The sequence below is a fragment of the Sinocyclocheilus rhinocerous genome, unplaced genomic scaffold, assembly GCF_001515625.1.
Source record: "Sinocyclocheilus rhinocerous isolate Xijiao unplaced genomic scaffold, SAMN03320098_v1.1 scaffold3874, whole genome shotgun sequence".
Lineage (NCBI taxonomy): Eukaryota > Metazoa > Chordata > Actinopteri > Cypriniformes > Cyprinidae > Sinocyclocheilus > Sinocyclocheilus rhinocerous.
This window is the reverse complement of record NW_015623683.1, coordinates 5,242-11,147: the sequence shown is the minus strand read 5'-3', so window position 1 is coordinate 11,147 and position 5,906 is coordinate 5,242. Positions and strand designations below refer to the sequence as shown.

At 53.2% G+C, this 5,906-nt stretch overlaps 1 long non-coding RNA gene across 1 annotated transcript in view; it reads right to left on the bottom strand.

Moving 5' to 3' along the window:
* Nucleotides 1-284: 284 nt before the first annotated feature.
* Nucleotides 285-5,906, bottom strand: part of LOC107728399 (uncharacterized) — a 9,970-nt gene continuing 4,348 nt past the window's right edge. Inside the window, exon 3 of the long non-coding RNA XR_001638471.1 lies at nucleotides 285-331. This is a non-coding gene — a long non-coding RNA (uncharacterized LOC107728399). The remainder of the gene's footprint in view (nucleotides 332-5,906) is intronic.

Sequence of the window (5,906 nt, the reverse complement as noted above, 5' to 3'; positions counted from 1 at the left end):
CTTCCAGACAGGAAGTTTTGGGGCAAGTTAGAGCTAAACTCATAATCATGATCAGATCAAAGTTGCTCAAAGCTTATGAGCCAGAATCGAATTGAATTGGGAGATGTGCATGAATACCCAGCAATATTTACGGTTATGAAACTCCTGTTGATTACATGACTGCCATAGCTGATAGCTGTTCTCGTTCTCGTGTAGCAATGCTCTTTGATGTTTGGGATGCCGCTCAATGACTGTGATTAAACTGGTGTTGTAGTCTTACCCCTCAGTGGGCTCTGCTGCAGCTGTAGTGGGAGTTGTAGTTGTTGAGATCGGCTGAGGTGTGGAAGCAACTCTAAGGAGCAAACAGAAATGTTGTTTAGAAGGGTAAAGCAGCGCCCTGCGTTTTTGAAGCTCAAAGTGGGCGGAGCCGGCCGTCGCCATCTTGGCAGCGCGTCACCGTGCGTCACTCCCGGTTAATCGAAAAGGGGCAAAGAGGCGGGAGCTGGTTGCTGAAACCACGGCCACCTAGCTCGACGGTGGTGACAGCTGGATAATTTGATTAATCTCACGCTCCGTGTGGAGGGCCGTCTCAAACGCCGCCGGCAACGCCGTCAATCCACTACTCCGTGGCGCCACCTGGAGTCCGCTTCATCCAATGCGGCGAGTCCACAGTCAGCTGATGTTGAGCCCATGCAACTGGGTCGTCTCCGGCTTACGCCGCAGCAGAAACAGGAGCGTTTAGCTCAGGGATTGTGCCTGTACTGCGGCAAGGCTGGCCACTTTGTCCTTCAGTGCCCGTTAAAAGTCAAGGCCCACCAGTGAAGCGGAGAGTCCTGGTGGGCGCCTTTCCCTGTTCAAACTCTCCAGCAACGCGCACTCAGCTGCCCTTTCGACTCTCCTTCCAGGGAGGTTCACACACTGGCCACGCCCTTCTGGATTCGGGGCCTGAGGGGAATTTCCTGGATTCTGCCTCGGCTCACAAGTGGAACATCCCGACCATTCCCCTGGCTAAGCCCATTACGGCGTGGTCCTTAGCAGGCAATCCCCTCACCACCATCACTCACGTCACAGCTTGTGTAAGCCTTTCCCTCTCTGGTAACCACTGTGAGCAGATCGAACTGTTAATTATTGACTCCCCTAAGGCCCCATTAATTTTAGGACATCCTTGGTTGCTGAAACGCAACCCACATATTGATTGGGTCAATAATTCTATTTGAGCCTAGAGTCAGTCTTGTCATGTGTCATGTTTAGGTGCTGCTTTTCCTGCTGTCTCTGTGTCTTGTGTTTCGCAGGTGGATCCCGCTGACTTGACCAGCGTCCCGGCGGAGTACTGCGATCTTCGTGCGGTTTTCAGTAAGTCCCGGGTCACCTCACTACCTCCGCATCGTCCCTACGACTGTGCCATAGACCTTCTCCCGGGCACTTCTCCGCCTAAGGGTCGTTTATATTCCCTTTCCGGTCCTGAAAGAGAGGCCATGGACAGGTATATACGTGAGTCACTACAGGCTGGGCTCATTCGTCATTCCTCCTCTCCCGCTGGGGCGGGGTTTTTCTTCGTTCAGAAGAAAGACGGCTCCCTACGCCCTTGTATTGATTACAGAAGTTTGAATGACATTACAGTAAAGACCAGGTACCCCCTACCTCTAATTTCTTCTGCTTTTGAATTGTTGCAGGGAGCTCGGGTCTTCACCAAATTAGACCTCCGCAACGCCTACCATCTGGTGCGCATTCGGGAGGGGGATGAGTGGAAGACGGCATTCAACACCCCCTCGGGACACTACGAGTATCTGGTTCTTCCGTTTGGTCTGACCAATGCTCTGGCCGTTTTCCAGGGTCTCGTCAAATCAAATCAATCAAATCTCTTTATTGTCCCACATCGTGTACACAAGTGTAACAATGGTGAAATTCTTGGGTACAAGACTCTGTGCCATGGCAGTACAAGCAACAAGATATGAAAAATTAACAGTATACATAAATAACAATATACACATTTTACACAATATACAAGATGTCCTGGAGGGAGGGAAGCTCACCTCCGACTATGTGCTGGGCCGTCTGAACTATTCTCTGCAGGGCTTTCCGGTTGAGAGCAGTGCAGTTCCCGTACCAGGCGGTGATGCAGCCAGTTAGGATGCTCTCCACAATGCAACTGTAGAACTGTCTGCGGATTTTTGAGCTCAGACCAAATTTCTTCAGTCGCCTGAGGAAGAAGAGACGCTGGTGGGCCTCACATTTCCATAATATACACATAGTACACAGTATACTCGAGACTTATAAATGTATAGATTTTATATATGACTTACAGTGATGTATAATGTAGTGTTTTACTGAAGTTCAGTGCAGTAGTTTGTTAGTGCAGAAGAGAAGATGGAGCTACATGTGTTCTTGCTATGCAGTGCAGGACATGCTACAGTGCTGTCAGAGTCAGTGTGGCTGGTGTGTAGATGGAATCCAGTGTGAGGGGTAGGGGTGGCGGTGATGCAGCCAGTTAGGATGCTCTCCACAATGCAACTGTAGAACTGTCTGCGGATTTTTGAGCTCAGACCAAATTTCTTCAGTCGCCTGAGGAAGAAGAGACGCTGGTGGGCCTTCCTCACTACTGACTGTGTGTGAGTAGTCCAGGTGAGGTCCTCGGTGAAGTGAACGCCGAGGAACTTGAAGCTGCTGACCTGCTCCACTGGAGTCCCGTCAATGGTGATGGGGGAGTGCTCACTGGTCCGTCTCCTGAAATCCACCACCAGCTCCTTGGTCTTTTTGATGTTCAGAGAGAGGTTGTTGTTGTGGCACCAGTTAGTCAGGGTGCGCACCTCTTCTCTGTAGGCTGATTCATCATCGTCGGTGATCAGGTCTACCACCGTTGTGTCATCCGCGAATTTAATGATGACGTTGGAGCTATGCGTGGCTACACAGTCATGAGTGTACAGGGAGTACAGGAGGGGACTGAGAACGCAGCCCTGTGGGGCTCCAGTGTTGAGGGTCAGCGGGGAGGAGATGCTGCCAACTCTGACCACCTGCCGTCTGCCTGTCAAGAAGTCCAGGATCCAGCTGCACAGAGAACTGTTCAGACCCAGAGACCAGAGTTTCACCACAAGCTTAGAGGGCACTATGGTATTAAACGCTGAGCAGTAGTCAACAAACAACATTCTCACATATGTGTTCCTCTTGTCAAGATGGGAAAGGGCAGTGTGCAGGGTGAAGGCAATTGCGTCATCTGTGGAGCGGTTATTTCGGTAGGCAAACTGCAGTGGGTCGAGTGATGCTGGTAATACAGAGCAGATGTGATCTCTGATAAGCTTCTCAAAGCACTTACTGATGATGGGAGTCAGAGCAACAGGGCACCTGTCATTCAAGTAAGAAGCTTTGGGTGTCTTTTGTATTGGCACAATGGTGGATGTTTTGAAACATTGGGGGACAACAGATAGGGAAAGGGAGAGGTTAAAAATGTCCGTGAAGACTCCAGCTAGTTGGTGAGCGCATGTTTTAAGGACTCGACCAGGAATGCCGTCTGGACCTGCGGCTTTGCGGACATTCACGCGCCGAAACGATTGGGTAACATCTGCTACAAACACGGAGAGTGGATGAGCCTCAGCAGTCTCGGCCGCGGGAGCGCCCTGTGTGGGGGAGGAGCCGCTGACTTCGAAGCGAGCGTAGAAGGCGTTAAGCTCGTCAGGCAGTGAGGAAGCGGTGTTTGTAGCAGGGTGTTTGCGATCCTTGTATTCCGTGATGTTGTGGAGTCCTTGCCACATGTCTCTGTAGTTGGAAGTGGTGAACTGTGATTCATATCAATAGCGTTCTGGGTGACTTGAGTACTCAGTTCGTCTTTGTGTATTTGGATGATATTCTGATTTTCTCCCCTTCTCTCCACTTATACACCCAGCACATTAGACGAGTCCTCCAGCGCCTGTTAGAGAACCAGTTGTTCGTCAAGGTGGAGAAGTGCGAATTCCACGCCGAGTCTGTTACGTTCCTTGGCCATATCATCTCTACCAGGGGGATTAATCCAGACCCTGCTAAGATAGAGGCTGTCGCCAAGTGGCCAGTCCCAGACTCCCGTAAGGCCCTGCAGTGTTTCCTGGGTTTTGCCGCCATATCATCTCTACCAGGGGGATTAAACCAGACCCTGCTAAGATAGAAGCTGTCGCCAAGTGGCCAGTCCCCGACTCCCGTAAGGCCCTGCAGCGTTTCCTGGGTTTTGCCAACTTCTATCGGCGATACATCAGGAATTTTGGTCAGATCGCTGCTCCGCTCACGGCATTAACCTCCACCAAGGTGTCCTTCAGGTGGAACCAGGATGCTCAGGTAGCCTTTGACACATTAAAGTCCCGTTTTGTCTCTGCACCTGTTCTGTTGGTTCCAGATCCCGAGTCCCAGTTCATTGTCGAGGTTGACGCATCGGACGTCGGGGTTGGCGCAGTTCTATCTCAGCGATCCCTCCGCAACGGGAAGGTTCACCCGTGTGCGTTCTTCTCTCGTCGTCTCAGCCCTGCAGAACGTAACTACGACATTGGCAATAGAGAACTGTTGGCGGTGAGATTGGCCTTGGGGGAGTGGCGCCACTGGTTGGAGGGGTCGGCGCAGCCCTTCTTGGTCTGGACGGATCACAAGAATCTGGAATATATCCGTTCGGCCAAGAGGCTGAGCTCGCGTCAGGCCCGCTGGGCACTTTTCTTTGGCCGGTTCAACTTCACCCTCTCGTACCGGCCAGGGTCCAAAAACATCAAGCCCGACGCTCTCTCGCGCCTGTTCGGGGCTCCGGAGGGGGAGCTTACGGCCGAAGCCATCCTTCCTGAAGGGGTGGTGGTCGGGGCTCTTTCTTGGGGTATCGAGCGGCGAGTAGAGGAGGCCGGTTGAGGGGTGGAAGTGCCAGGGAGGTGTCCAGCGGGCAGGTTGCCAGTACCGGCTGTGCTGCGCCCCGAAGTCCTTCAGTGGGGTCATGCGTCCAGGCTGGTCTGCCATCCAGGGATTCTGAGAACATTGTTTGCCATCCGTCAACGAGGCCGGTCGAGGGGTGCAAGTGCCAGGGAGGTGCCCGGCGGGCAGGTTGCCGGTGCCGGCTGCGCTGCGCCCCGAGGTCCTTCAGTGGGGTCACGCGTCCAGACTGGTCTGCCATCCAGGGATTGGGAGAACGTTGTTTGCCATCCGTCAACGCTTCTGGTGGCCCACACTGGCCGCAGATGTCAGACAGTTTGTGTTGGCCTTCCCCACATGCGCCCAATGTAAGCCAGTGAATCGTCCTCCCGATGGTCTGCTTCATCCTCTTCCTGTCCCTTCCCGTCCATGGTCACACATCGCCCTTGATTTTGTCTCTGGGCTTCCCCCATCGAAGGGTAACACTGTGGTTCTTACTGTGGTGGATCGCTTTTCTGCCCGGGAGACCGCCTCAGGCTCAAGCTCCCTCCTGCTCTTGGTCGGGTTCACCCTGTGTTTCATGTCTCTAGGGTTAAACCTGTGTTTTCCTCTCCCCTTAATCCTGCCGGCGATCTTCCCGCCCCCCCACCTCCTCGTCTTGTGGATGGCTCCCCTACCTATACGGTTAGGAGATTACTCGACGAGCGGCGCCGTGGCAGAGGGTTTCAGTATCTCGTGGACTGGGAGGGTTATGGTCCAGAGGAGAGATGCTGGGTGCCGTCCCGGGACATTTTGGACCGTTCGTTGATCGAGGACTTCCGTCGGCGACAAGGTGGGCCTCCTCCTGGGGCGCCTGGTGGCGCTCCTGGGAGGGGGGGTACTGTCGGGTCTCGGATCTGATCACCTGTTCTTTGCTGTCTCTGTGTTCGGGTGTTGTGTTGTTGTTGTTGTGTGCGTGGCTTGTTTTGACAGCTCGCCACATGCGCATTGTAAGCGTGATCCCCGCCCTCCTTGTTTCTCTGCTCGCTAGCTTATCTTGTTTCACACCAGGTTCTTGTTATCTCATTAGCTTCCCCTTA